Consider the following 16,249-nt stretch of genomic DNA (forward strand, 5'->3'; position numbering starts at 1 on the left):
GATGTACTCATGGGGAACACAGGGGGTGCAGCTTACACCGACTCCGTCAGCCATCTGGTATGCAATATCAACAGCAGTGGTGTAGCTGGTGTCCCTGAGCACCACAAGTGAGCAGCTGCAGCTGTTTCCTGTGCTGTTGCAGACACATATGCAGTAGGGGAGATGACTGTATGCAGTGGATGTGTTTGATGTGCAGATTTGTAGGACAGATCCCATTCTCATGTACATGCTAAGGAGGCATTGCTCCAAAATGGGCATCTGTCCTTACTTTGTCTGAGACAGTGGTATGTCATCCCTGTTATGGACAGTATGTATTGCACATGTCCATCAGACAGGTGTACATATCCTAGCAGAGGATGATGTAGGCCTATTGGTTATACCTGACTACATGCATCTGTACATATGCACATATAGCATTTGTGTGTATGTGGAAAATTGCTGCCAGTCCTTGATGATGGTTTGGGGCCTGTGAGGGTGTGTATACCCCCCCAGGAGTATGTATTTCATGTTGGAAGTGTATGTATTGCTGCCCTAGGTGGATGGGTATTGTGGGAGATGGTGACTGCAAACATGACTGCATGATGGTTGCTTTGCCATAGAGGATGACACTGTAAGGATTCAGCAGTCTTAACCAGTGTTGTGTAATGTCAACTGTAATACACCTTCACCTCATGTGGGTGTAGCCTCTGGCCACACCAAGATGTTCCTACATCCACTGATGATGGGTTACTGGCCATTTGTGTGCTAGCATGGGTATGTCTTACAATGTATGTTAGGGTCATTCAACTGACCTAGGATCAGGATACAGACCCAACTCTGAATACAGCTGAGGAGGTCCATATAGTTAGAATGGGCTTCCTGGTCACATGTGGTGGCCAGTAGTTAGCTGGGATTTGAATAGGTTTGTGCTGGCAATGGTGAACTGCCCCTGCAGCGTCTCCTGTGTATCGTACTGCCTGTACAGCATGGAGGTGTGTATGTGTCTCATATATATGGAAACCTCATGTCCCATGGCATTACTGGCTACACTTTGGCTTCTGCATGTAGAATAGGATGGTTTACCATCTAAGGCTGGAGTGCTTCCTGCACCTTTGAACCATGGTCTGTGTGACTACACAGACATCTGCAGTTCCAGGGTTAGGAATGCTTGCAATGAGGGCAAAGTCATGTCTACACCTCTAGTGTTTAGCAGCATGAGCTTCAATGTGTGCTGCACTGACACTTGTATGTTGGTAGTGATAACTTCACCAATGTTATTAATGGAGTCAGTATGGGGCTGGTGGGAACCACTGCCAGATGCATTAAGACCTGTGAAGACAGATGGAGGCTATCTCTTGCAGAGCATCATGGTCTCTTTACCACATCACTCCCTACTCACAGGTACTGGAATTCCTAGAATATCACAGGAGAAATGTGGACATGTTAAGGGCAATCATTCCCTGACTGTATTGTGGCATATTTCTGGGTGACAGCATACTGCTGCAGAAGGCTATGGACATATCTGCCTGGGACACACTCCTGTGTGCACACTCATGTCTCACTGCATATTGTCCAGGGATGTACATGTCAAGTCAGGCACACCATGTACTGTGACAGACCCATGACAGTACCTGTTGGTGAGAGACAGCAGTGTGTATGGAATATGGTGGAGTCTGTCACCTGACACAAAAGTAACTGTGACCACCCACATACACAGCCAGGTCAGAGGCACACCAGTGTGTTTCCACTGGAGTCCACTATGTGTAACATGTTTGACATGGGCTGATGCCTGTGTGGCTGTGGGATACAGGTGTGTGGCCATGTGTGTTATGTGCTGTTTACAGCTGTGGCATTCATGTGTGTCTTTGCCTCAGAGATCCCCTTTGTTTGTAGATATGTATGTTGAAGACCACTGCAGATGTTTGCGTGTGTTATGTAGGTATGTTAGGTGTACTGATTGTGTTGACAACCTGTTTGGGGACAGATATGCAGCACTGACAGGCAGAGAGCATGGACTTCAGGTTCCTACAGTCATTACAACTCTCACACAGTGTGTTCCTTGGTGGTGTTTGTAGATGGCTGTCCATCCATGTACATGAGGTAGGTGCTACACAGTGCCAGGACACCAATATCAACCACACTGGCTAGGGAAACTGTAGGACATTGCCCAGCCATATACTCCAGAATCTGATGGAGGAAGGCCAGAGAGACCTGAAGGGTTGGCCTACAGACTAGGTGATTATTAATACAGTAGGTGGCTGACACCACAGCAGGCCATGTAGAAAGCCTATGTCCAAGCAATAATAGGTGCAACAGCTACATGCAGTGCAACACCTCATAGCACATACAGCAAGTAGCATGAAACATCAGGATCAGGGGGGCAACGCATGCTCTAATGCCAGTATGTTGCCAATAGCCACAGACATACAGTGCTGGTAGATGGCTGGGGTATGATGTGGGGGTTAGTGGTGGATAGTGCTGGCAAAAGTGGATGTGCAGGGTCTGTACATAATGGTGAGCAGTGTATGCTGTCCTGTGATGTTTTCCCCTGTTCATGTCTTTCAGGTGGGATGTACAGAAGACGCAACTGCCCTTTCTCAGAAGCTGAGACTGGCACAATCATCGATGCCCTGAGACTCCATCACTGGGTACTGCTGGGAAGGAGCCACCAAAACCTGCAACAATGCATTGCCTGTGGGCAGAACTGGTTGCAACAGTCAATAATGTGGGCCACCGGGACAGGAGCTACGAACAGGTCTGACACCATGCCACTGATCTCATACACCATGCACAGCAAAAGGATGTAGCTGTGGCTAGAGACCATGCTGGCACAGGTGGAGGGCCTGCTACACAACCAAAACTCTCAGCCGCAGAGGAGTTCCTGGAAAACCTGGCATCAGCCACCAGCTCACAGGAAAGCATCAGTACATATGTAGTGGAGGTGGGTGGCACTGAGTCCACAGCTTAGGAGCGTCCAGGTAGTGGTCATCATGTTAATACTATAGCATTCATGGTGGCAGCCTCTACATACCTGTATGCATATGTCAGGTCAATCTGCATCTGTGGTTGGGCTTTTGTAATGCACACATGTGCACATGTATTGTGAATGTCAGCAATTTGGGTAGTATCACAGCTTGTACTGTACATGTTGATAAATCCATATATTATCCTGTACCACTGCCATATGTGTATGTGGTGACAACATCTCCCCCACAACGCCATAGGTACTTCTGGTGTGGCTGGGGAACATCAACCTGTAGCCGGTGAGTGTGAACTATCATGCTATGGGTCACCTATACCCTAGGCATGTTAAGAGCTGCCAGTTTGCCATGCACAAAGTTCTCAGGCTGTCCTCGGTACAATCCAAGGTGTGGTCGAAAGGCAAAGGAGGCTTGGCAGTCCATCCCTTCTGACATTTTGCTACTCAGTGCTGAGGAGGCCAAGGTATAGCTACGGAAATCATCCTGGCTTGTTCTGTTGGAGGCCAAACAGCCAGTTTCCTCTTTTGTGCAGAACAGTCTTTTGTTCCCCAGTGAAGATTCAGCTGATTGAAAGAAAGAGCATCCACCCAAGCTTTTGTGGGATGAACCTCACACTCACTTTGGCAGCTGATGGGTTTAGTATAGAAGCTGGACAGAGAACATCTTGGAAGAAAGTTCTGTGCTGTCACAGAAGGCTGCCTCATGAGGATCCTAAACTGAGAGGATCCATACCTCTCCGTTTGCTTGCGGTCTGGAGTTCACAATCTCATGTCAAACTCTGCAATACACCTGCCAAAAAAGTTGTGTTTTCCCCCACAAAATCATTTGTTGCATCTGGGATAATCCTTGCCATTCCAGGAAATTGGACTGCTAACCCAGTGACAGCGCAGTGTTGTCTGTTTGTTGTAGTCCTGCCAAAAGTGATGCTCCTCAAAGCTAGGGATCTTACTGACTGCTAACATCTTGACTGCCTCAATCTGTATGGTGTCTTCACTACTTTGTCAGTGGGCCACTTGAGGCCCTCTCCTCCTGCTTTTGTCCTAAGCCAGGAGCAACATTTCCTTTGAAATGTAGGCCATATTGGAGTGGTTGTTGCCAGTCCCATTGTTTAGGTGATATTCCTTCCTGGACTACAAATTTTTGTCCAAGCATATGCAGATACATGACAGTGTCCAGAGAATGGCAGTTGCGTGTCCATAGCTTTTGAGATACTCATGGTTGATGTCTAGGCGACTTTGACAGATAGAAGGGAAGCACCAGATCCTGGGATGCCAAGGAACCATGTCCGCCGAAGGACTTGCCTGCAGTCCTGAGAGGACTGATGAGAGATATCAACATGAAGCAAATCAGAACTGCTTGTTTGTCTTTAGTCCTGTTCACCATTACTCCTGCTGATGACAGTCTCACACCCAATGAGCCAAGGGATCAGGAGGGTACTCCACATAAGTTATTTCTGCTCACAGGTCACCCTTCAGGAAGCTACTGGAGCTCAGTAATGTCAAGAATTAGATCTGTATTCCTTTTGCGGAACAAAGGAATCAGGCTAGGATCTTTCAAAGGATGATGCTCTGAACCGCTTTGGATGAAGACAAGTCCTCACTGAGAGAGAACTGTGACAAATGGGGCGCAGTAGATAACTCGAAGGTTGAAGCAGACAAAGCAATCAAAGAAAGCCCAGCTCGAATCTTTGCCCAGCTTCCTGCAACTTTGTCTGATAGGAACATGGCTGGCAAGCTTGCTTCCAGATAAATAAAAGGATATCAAATGTCAAAATTGGTTCAGAGGTATCCAACAGGCGAATCCAAACATTTTGGCCCATTTCAGGTAATAGAGTGCAGCGGAGGATGCACAACCAAAATTATCTCCAACCTCCCTTCAGGGTACAGTATTCCCCCTATTGTGAGAACCTAGGTCTATTCTGGCGAGCCTCGCCTGCAAGGGGAGGAAAGCGAGGTGCGGTAGAAGGGGAAAGGCAAGTATATAAATTGTTGAGAGGAAAAACCTGTCTGTTCAATGTAATTCAATCTTGATAAATCTGAAAGTAGTTTTTTTCTTTGAATATCCAATAAAACCTTGTCTTGGGTACCCAACAGCAGGCTCTGGCAGCTGAAAATTGAAGTCATTGAAAGTGCCTCCTGTGGACAGAGCTGGGCAACTCCCCGAAGACTGCATTGGAGAACTCTTTCTTCCAGCTGACCCCACGCTCACTCATATCTGCCCCTAAGATAATCATAAGAAGGATACGTCCAGCCCAGGAAGGCCAATTTACTGGGTCTAGATTCACTCCCTCAGACCTAAAAGTCTAAGAAGTCTACGGGCCCTTGCCCTTGACAGAATTTCTACTAAACTTTGGAGTTTCCACCTGCAAAAATGGGACAGACAGACTGTACCAACTTATCTGCAAATCCTTGTTTTCTTTAAAATAAGATCAACAGGAGGACCTGACAGTTTCACCAAATTGTAAACCCAGATCCAAAAGATGTTCTAACATGCTCCCTGCACAGCATCAAAACCACATTGCAAAGAATGCTTACCCACCTGTTCAGAAACATGTACCAAAATCTTAACTTATCAAAACCATATTACTACTGCCAGAGCATCAACCCTGTTCTTCACCATGTACTAAGATAGTTTTGCATCAATCAAACATGTAGAGGCACCAAACCTTTTCAAAAGCAAGCAAGAAGAGGTTAAGTGTTCAGATCCCCATCTATCCAAGGCTCCTAGCCTCTTTGTCTGCAGGAAAGGATTCTTAACAACAGAAGCACCAAGGCCTTAGGCCCCTGGCTAACAGTTTTAAGGTCTGCCCCTAGACCTTAAAACAGCCTTACTGAGTCAGAAGCCCACTGAAGTAATACTCCGGTTTAACACTTATGAGAGGGCACAAACCAATACCTAAGCGTTTAAGCCCTGCTTCCACAAAATCCCAGAACAAGAGCCTATGTAGCCAAAACAAAGGCCACTACCAAAAAAACAGGGAGTGTATAGCTCTTTTCCTGCTCTCAAGTACCTTCCTGTTCCCAAATGGAATGCTGGAATCAGAATGAAAAACCTTCCAGGCTAAAATGGGGAATGATGAGGCTCTGAATCATCCAGAGAAAGACATCTAGAAGAGAATGGCAGAGACATCCACCTCAGAATAAGAATAAGGAGACCTCTGCAAGTCTTCAGCCAAAGACTTACTCCAAGCTCCTTCCTGCAAGGGCCCCCAGCTCAGGTAAGGAGGCGAATCAAATATTTCAGTTCCGAGCCTCCTAATCAAAGTAATCAAATATCCTGCTATGGGCACATAAGCCAAGGGGCTAGTACCTGGAAGAGAAGCCCAAACACCAGTACTTGCTGCTGGAGGAGGGCCCACAGATAAGCCTTTGAAGGGAGAGGAGAGGAGGTAGGGACCTCCTAGGAACAACAGAAGGAGTAACCTGACTTGCCCACAGCTCGAGGGACCTCTGTGGAGGCTGGGTCTTGCAATAATAAAGGTCTCTGATGGAACACCAAAAAGAAACCGTGAGGCACCACGGAATTACACCTCTAACGAAACTAGGTTCCGTACAGAAGGTTCTGCTTAACCAGGCTGTCCCGCGTGTCGACGGCATTTTATAATTAGGCGCCGGGGATCCGACTACTTTTATTTAATCCAACAGACCAAATTTCTTGCTTGCACAATCCAACCTTCTTTATGGGCAGCAACTCTAGTCTAGCACAAGAGCTACACAACGCAACGCCGCAAGCCCCGGCCCTAAGCAAGGCGATAATCTTATAAGACAATCTGTATGCGTATCCTGAAATGCATATGACTTTTTCTTATCTACTTTTTCTGACATCCGTAAATCAAAACACAAAGAAAAAACTAAACTATTTCTAACAACTGAGACTGAAACTCTAAACTGAAAAAAAAAAGAACGCCGAAAAATCAACTTGCAATGCTGTTTCTGCATTGACCACAGTCTGCAAAAGACTGAGGATAAAGATTGATATGATCGATTTTGTACGGCTGGACGCCCTGATGTCAGTCAAATGCGCTTTGCCGACGTCAGCAGCCTTTGCCTTTGATATTTCGGAGGGACGAGACAGCGACTACCCAAGTGTAAGGACTGCAGCAATGTGAGATGAAGAACATCTGTTAAGCATAACCATACTGCAATATGTTCCATGCTTACTTGTGGTGAGGTTCACTGCAGTGCATCACATTGGTAATCACAGTACCATTTGCAGAAGCTGTAATATATTCCCACGTAGTTTGGTATAGGTGTAGCCACTGTGCTATACAGGGATGCATTACTGTTGTGCACACGGGTGCACTGTATGTTAGGTGAAGGTCCGTCACATAATCTGACTTCTCATGTATTTCACAGGTGTATAGTACTAGCAACATTAACTGGACATAGCTGCACTGCATGTTGTTGAGGGCCTGTCCAGAATCTGTCTGTTGTGGTCTGATTGTGTGCTGTGCATGGCATCAGTCAGAAGGTGTGGTCTGTATAATGCCTTTGTGGCACCTCGTGTGTGTGTGTGTGTGTGTGTGTGTGTGTGTGTGTGTGTGTGTGTGTGTGTGTGTGTGTGTGTGTGTGTGTGTGTGTGTGTGTGTGCATCAAACATTATAGTGCAGGAAGTAATGTAGCCATGTCATCTTCCCCTCACAGGTGACCATCAGGGTCAGGAGTATGTCCCCCTCACAACCTGTCAGTGTCTCATCAGACACTGATGATGGTGGCCATTGTGAGGCACATGTCAGGTTGCTGGAGGATAACTCTGTCCCATTGGTTGACATCCCACTTCCATCCTCATGTCTCTGCACACAGTCAGTATGCCCACACATACCCAGTCCCCAGCAGCCACAGATATTGGGCAATCAGAGGGTGGTGGCATCAAACAATGTAGTGTGGTGAATATGGCATCTGAGACTGTAGACACTAGCCATAGCCTGAGAGCTGGTGAGGACCCACACAGGCAGACTGAAAGGGGTGCTCAAAGGAGGACTGCTGCCCATCCAGCCCCTGTCAGAGGTGTCAGAGCATGTGTCACCTGACGCATGTTTCAGTCTGTCATGGAGGCACAGGCATGGTGTGAACAGTACACCAGATGGATACTCAGGGTCATGGATGTAACACTGTCTGGCATGCATGACACCCTCCATGGCAGTGGTGATGCCTTACATCATTTTGCTGATGTAGCGGATAGATGGTGGGTGAGACATTGTCAGTCCTTCACTGTGCAATGTCTGTGCTTGGACATGTGGTGGGAGTAGGGCATCGGACATGTGGACAAAGGTCAGCAGCAACACCAGCTGAGAGCCCACGTGGCCATGCACACTCTCACTCCCTTAGTGGCAGTACCATCAGCACTAACAAAGGGATGGTGCTGTCCACACCACAACATGGCAGGCCATGGGCATGTGGTCCTAGGCAGTCCCATGAGGGACACAGAGCCAGCAGGCATCGGTCACCATCAGGAAGTAGTACCACATCTGGCCTTGGGCATGATGGTGCCAGTGCCACTCCTGGCAGAACCAGTTTCCATGTTTGTGGCCAGAGATGGTGAACTGTACATTCTGCCATGTATGTTCCATGACTGTCCAACATACCCTCATGTAGGACTAGCACATGGCTTGACTGTGTGCATGCACACACTCACACATCACTGTCACATGCAGGTCATCGACAGATGCAAACAGCTCCTCTCCATAGCCAGCTGACCATCATCCCTCCAGACACACATATATGATGTCAACTGTATGTCACAGCCTAGGCCTTTGGCAACCCCACACCACACCCTGTGCATGTGGTCTTACCTGTGCCACATCCCTGTTATCCATACCATCAAAACAGGGACATGCTAATATGTGTCTGATGCACAGGGTGAATCTAGTACAGGTAATGGCATTTTGTAGTGTAGTAATGTTATGCCCTGTAAGGTGATGTCTGCTGCCAATTGTCATACATATGTATCAAAGTGTATGTACCTTTGTGCCATAATGCTTTATTGCTGTTAGTACTGCAGACTGACTGTTGTCTCACATACCTTATTCTGTTTTTGTTCCAGGTGTCTGTGTGTGTAAGTCATGGTGAACTGCTGCCATTACAGAATCTCAAGTTGTTGGGGTGGCAACATGGACACCTTTTTATCACCAAGGTATGTGTGGAACAGTGTGTGAGGGACAATGGGGGCAGACATTGTAACCTTGCATTCATAACCCTTCACACAGCAAGCTGGTCCTGATACATGTCACCTGGGTGTTCCTTAGAATCATAGGTTCATAGTTACAGATGAGGTTACTAGAGTACTGGACCTGGGTCCCTTATTTCACCCCAACACAATCATTGATCAGCACATGTTGGCCATGGCATTGATGGACACATGTTGGAGCCCTGGGACAGATGTTTGTTTTTATTTCCCATCCACTCAACCTTGAAGCAGATGATGAGGGTCTGCATGGTACTGTGTTTGGCATGTTTGGGGAGTGCATTCATGAGACAGGGCAGCCTCTCGTTGACATACCTGTCTCTCCATCAGCTTTTTGTGCTGTGTCATATGTGATTCAGGCCAGTCATGCTGGTAATGCGCACAGAGTTATACTCTTGTATATGGGGCAGCTGTTGAAGGGCTGATCACAATGTTGCTATCTAGACATGCCACAGACACCTGTGGACAACCTGACCAATAACCACTGGGGCAGTACTGACTAGAGGCTGTCTGCATGAAACAGGTGTTGAGGGTCATGGATAACCTTTGTGGGTGTTAATATAGCCTTGACAGTTTCCGCAGATGTCTGCATAGGTGCATAGCAGACCAGCCATGCTGCTAATGTATTCTTGTACTGACTGAGGACTATTCTGAGGTAATGTCCACCTTTTGTCTGGATGCAGTCCCTTTACCTATGTGGTGAACCACATACAAGCCTTTTCTGATCACTGCCACTACTTGTTGCCTGAATGCAACATTGTTAGCATGCTGAGTACCCAGGTCTGTCATCGCAGTGTGTGTGTTTATGGGGTTGCTGCTGATGTGGGAAATAGTGGGGCCATGTCCTTGCCTGTACAGTATGCTGACACTGTTGTCTGCATTCAGCTTGAGGCCATGACCTTGGCACCATTCCACACCCACTGTATGGCCCATTGCAGTGTGTTAATAGCAGTTTGTGGCTCAATGACAGACTGCACACTACTTACAGTTGACACAGCCTTAGGCAGTACCTACATATGTGTGTGATGGCAGTTAGCATTCATGCCTAGATATGTGTGGGTTATTGGGGGCAGCAGGTAGTCAAAGGGCTTTCACATGTCTACATTTCGCACACACATAGGTGACACAGACTGTGGTTGACACCTTATCAAATGTGGACTGTGGGACACATCTTGGTGTAACGTGACAGTTGGCAGAACATACCATACCCACAGCAAGTGCAACACACAAGATGTCCTTTGGTTTGCTAATATGACAGTTTCTTTGTGTGACTTTACCTTAGATTACACTATTTGTCATGACATTAAGGTGCTTCTGATGTGCAATAACTGCTTTATGCAGTTAGCAGACAACTTTATGAAATGTTTGTTGCCCTATACTCTGGGGGACCTCTGTATTGTTTGAGTTGTTGTCACAGGTCATACTTTGCCAAACATGAGCTGCAACCTGCAGGGTATTACAGCTGGTGGCCATACCTCTCACCTCTACATATTTATGCAGAATGTCTTGATGTTTGCCACATATTTTATTTCCGTTTGTCATAACATTGTGGTTTTCTGGAAAATTGGTGGAAAATCATGAAAGACCAATATTAGAGATTAATGATGGATATTGTCCTGCCACAACTCATACACTTTGGAAAATGCATTCAAATGCACAACGTGTTCTGATATCTACTTTCCATGCATGTCATAGCAATATGTGATGACTATGCTCAATGTTTGGCCTTTACCCCACTTTTCTGTATAGCTTTAACCTGATGTCTTTCTGTGAGGGGTTGAGAGGTATGCTGGTGGCCGTAACACAGAACTGTTTTAAGGGGATATACATACATACACATACACACACACACACACACACTCATGACCTTCCCTTGTTGATAGTAAAACCTCTACCTGCCTAGTTTTACATACGATAGTGCTCTATACATAACACAAGCACCACAGAGCTATTACAGTTTTGCAGTGTCTGCCACTACTACTCAGGTGGGTGACAATTGCAGGGGCTGTTAGAATTGCCAATGGGGGGGTAACAGGCCCTTAACATGGTAGAGCCATCTCAAACACACACACACTGCTGCATGGGGACATGCACTGAAACACACATGCACACAGAGTTGACACTTTTCAGATTAGAACACCTACCTATCTTGTTATGTACAATACAGACCTGCATAACTATTGCACATGCCACAGTGCCTTTGTGTTAGAAAATGTGTAAGTGTGCTTCTAAGTTAGATGACATCTGTAGGGGCCATGAGTAGGTTGGCAATGGGGAAGTTAACAAGATGGAACAAGCACACAAAATGGTATAACCATTGAATACACACAGGCAAGATAGCCACAGGGGATATGCATACAGAAACACATACACTCACACAGCTGGCAATAGTCAGATTAGAACACCTACCTATCTACTTGTATGTACTATAGTGCTTCATACATATCGCATGCACCATGGAGATTATATGACAGGGATATAACTCACAACCTCTTACAGCAATTAATCTTGGGAATGCCTTCATGAATGGTGGAATAAACCCCCCAAAATAAGGACACTACTCACATATTGCTCTTACAAATTTAGACAAGTGATAGTGTAACAGGTTTTGCATCAGTATGACATTTCAAAGGGTATGACGTCTGAAGCTGAATCTATTTGTGACATCAACTCTCATGGATTTGCCAATGATTTAACATAAAACCCCATTGTTATGAGCACGGACCACATATATGTTGCAAACATCTGGACATTCTGCATACATCTGTATAGATGAGTGGTATGGCCTGTAGGTGGATGACATCAACAGGCCCTTTAAAATAATGCCATGGGGAAGGGGCTAACAGGCCTTAAAATGGTATAACCAACACACGACAGCCACAGGGGATATGCTTCACACACAAACATATACAGTACTACAGTTGGCTGTATTGAGATTCAAACCCCCTACCTATCTAGTTGTATGTACTATAGTGCTACCTACCTACTTATCGCATGTACCACAGAGCTTATATACCTAGAAAATGTCCAACACTGGATCTAAGGTGGATGACATGAACAGGCCATGTAAAGTAATGTAATGGGGGGATCACTGGGGTGGAACAGGCCTTAAAATGTTATAACCAACACACACACACACACACACACACACACACACACAAGGCAGGTGATGTGAGATTACAACCCTACCTCACTACTATTACACACTGGAGCTCACCTTCGTACTGGCACGTGCCACCAGTTACAATTGGTGTGGAAATGTCTGCATCAGGACATCACTCTATGCCTTTCAGGGTGTCTCACTCTCTCTCTCTCTCTCCCCCTCTCTGTCTCTCTCTTTCTGTCACTGTCTTTCTCTCTCTCTATTTGTCTCTACCTGTCTATAATTGATATATTTGTATATGTTACCTATATATATATATGCATGTCTATCACACTCAACAGATGCATATATATCACATATGTGCCACCTACAGATAGCGGAGGGTAATCCTGTCTGATGGGGGGTGGGGAGAGACAGTTAAGGTGTAGATAGCTGTCTGTATGCAAAGACATATATGGACAAAACAGTTGTATAGTCAGATGTGGGTTTCAACATGGGCTGTAATTCTCTAAGTGTAGGATCATGACCAGTATGACCTTCAATAGTAAGAGTTGGACTCCATTCCAGAGCTAGCTGTACTCCGGTCCAGGATTTTGTGTTCTACAGCCAATTGGCTGATGAACCTGTGTAAACAGTCCAGCACCTCAGTGATATACTGGCTGGGGAGCTCCTGGCTATGTGCTATCCTTATTAACTAAGCCATATCCTGGCGTGGGTACAGAGTGCATTGTACTGAGCAGGGTTTTCCATAATATGTGTGGTATATTCTACATAGCACTGTGATTTCCTGGTATGTCAGTGGCAGAGCAGTATAGAGTAATGTGATGAACCGCTGACAGACATTTGTTTACTGACTCCATGCACTGCAGGGAACCTGTGTTACTGTACAAATTGTTCTGGTGTGCACATTCTCTGTTTGTCTGGCCAATGGTTCCCCTTCCTCTTATATGTGTCTCTTTGTCCTTCTGTAGTCCAGTCACAGGCTTTGTACACAGTTGCTGCTATGTATTTGTAGTTATGGTGTGAGTAGGTAGAAGTCATAACATCACACACAGGGTTATGGACTTCACACCACCGACTGTACCTGTTTAGCAGGTTGTCCATCATTGCACCCCTACATCTGCTGTCCTCAGATGGTTTGTGTTGCAATGTTATTATAATGCTACATGTTGGTCATAGCTGTCAAACTCTTACAGACTGACATCTGGACAGGCTCATATATAACAGTCAGACACCGATCCAGACATGGGGACAGGGTGTTAATATTGCTCTTCCAAACGTAGACAGTTGGTAGAATGGTTTTGTATTAGCTTGCATTTTATGGGTATTGCATCTGCTTCTCAACTGTCTGTCACTGATGTTTTCACATCACCCTTTATTGTTTTGCACATAGTTTGGCAGGCAAATGCAATGTTATGACAAGCAGAACAGACATATGAGGCATACATGTGGACATTCTGTGACACCCTGTCATTCCAGGGGTACGGATGGTTCCCGCTGACTTGTCAGTACTGAAACAGTAATGTGGCAGCCATTTTGCTGTTCTACTAGGCACTGTGTAGGTTACTCCAAGCTGTGTACTGTCCATACATTGACTTCTGGACAGTGTGTACAACTCCTACTGACAAAGACAAATGAGCTCTAAAGTTGTAGTATCTCAGAGAAAATTAATTATCCCAATCCATGCTTCTGACTTTAAGTTAGTGTATTCTATGATTTTCCACTATACTGAACAGATAATCATTCTGTCTTCTAACTTGGTTTTATTACAGCTGTTCTATCTGCAATTAGTAATAACTGTAAAACCAAGATAGCTTTTCAGTCATCTTCTATAATGCATAAATAGACCTCCTTCCTAGTTTGAATTCATGATCCTAACATGCGGCATCATCTCAGTGGTTACCTTCCCCCTGCATCCCGGTGTATTTTAGGGCAGGTCAACTACACTAAAAGACAATAAAAGGCCTTGGTATTCTGATCTAGCTCTTCCCTCTATGCATTAGAGGCCATTATTGCTAAAAAATAATAAGTTTAAATATTTTTAGTTTGACTATGCTGTCCACAAACTTTTGCATTTACAGTGGTATGTGCTTTCTAAGATAACATGTCAGTTCATCAAAAAATGGGAGATTTTTTTTCTTTAGTCTTGAAGCTTCTACACTAGTTTAAGGAGATCTGATGCATGCAGCTCTAAAACAAATTTAGAATGGATAAAAAACTTTTCAAGGAGCCATAATTTCAATATTTTTTTCTTTTCCTAACATGCATCGAACTAAGCTGAAATAGCTTCCACAGGAACATAAATCCTTTGTCTTTCTCTGTGGATTATTGAGCAACACCTGTAGCATATAAAAGTGTTAGAGTTTCAGTTTATCTACCTAAACATTCAATAGCTACACGCAGACATACAAACTACACAAACACAGCCAGGATTTTTGAAACTGTACATCATGTTCCAGAATGTCGCTTCCTCCACCCAAGGTAGTGCATGTTTCTGCACAGCATGCCTTTTCAAATCTAGGCAGTATTGCATTCTAAAAACAATAATTCAAAACTCCGATAACTTAATCAAATAAACCCATTGTACATATGTCAGGGCTTTTTTATTTAAATAAACTCAACTAGCACATCTCATTGCACAAAATAAAGAAATATTTTAAAAAGTGTACTCTGTGGCAGCAAAGCATGTGCCTGAAAACATCCAAGTGTGTGCGTACATGAATACAGTAATGCAGGACAAGTCAACAAAAACAAAACTCACAGAATGTTAACAGGGTAATGTTTTATCTGTTTTGATTAGTTGCAAAGTTTGAAATGTTATTTAAAGGGTGTGCAACATACATCACCCCACTGTGCCAAAATAAAACCTAGACAATAAGTTAGTCGTTGGTTTTCAGTAAGCTATATTTTCATGGAACTGTCCATGTTCCAGATTTGCTCAGAACCAGGCTGAATTCCAATATTTTAAACTGATATAAAGTAAAATTGTTAAATAGTTCAATTACTCTGTCTTTCTCTATGGAATAGCATACAAAGTGTCTAAGCATAAAAATGTAAGCGTAATCTTCTTCCACCCAGACATTTTCAATTTAATTACACCACAGAGACACATCTGATGTGGACAGACTGTTCACTCATTTTCTACTCCTCCTTACTAATAAAGCTTCACAGCACATACAGAGCAGTCACCCCATTTCAGTGCTAGATCACACATGCTCAGATGCAACTGGGTGTAGAGGTTTGTGCAAACCTAGGATCTAGGTCATGTATATCGAACATTATGCTGAATTTGCAGTAACAACCTTACCTGACTGTGTCCCAGAGCATGCCTGAATTTACCATTCACCTCCCATGCCACCACTAATACCAAGACCACAACAGCAATACAGATTTGTTACTTTGAATAAAATATGAATTAATGAAGTGTGAAGCGCACTTTTTTATAATCTCCCTGTAATGGTCACACTTGAAAACTAACAGTTTTGTGCCTGCAAGAACATCCCAATGCTAAAAAAGTCAAGTCCAGTACTGACATCTGCCTGATGGTTGTTATCCAAATCATATTAATAATCCCAGACAAATGATCTTTATGATTAACATCTACTACTTTATCCTAGTGTTAATTCTCTACTACATCAATCGCTCTGTAAAAAAGACACCCCACCTAAAAGTCATAAACCCTTGAAAAGACAAATCACAATCAAATATTGTCCAAACCACTGACAGAAAAAAAACTAGAAAGATAAGACTTCATATTTAAATTTCAGTCGTATTTCCCAAAGCTATTAGTCATCATAGTATCCCCAAACATCTGTGTAATCTCTATATTAATACATAAGCTCTCTTCTTGAAGTTCTTATATCAGCTGTATGGATCATCTCAGACTTCCAGTATAACCTAATAGGCAACACAAGGCAGATGAGCTATTTACAGAATCTGCAAGGGCAGATAAACTTTGCAGAACACAATTATCATATATATGTGTGTGTGTATATATATATAT

Source organism: Protopterus annectens, chromosome 17.part0 (genome assembly GCF_019279795.1).
Source record: "Protopterus annectens isolate FY-2018-M chromosome 17.part0, PAN1.0, whole genome shotgun sequence".
NCBI lineage: Eukaryota > Metazoa > Chordata > Ceratodontiformes > Protopteridae > Protopterus > Protopterus annectens.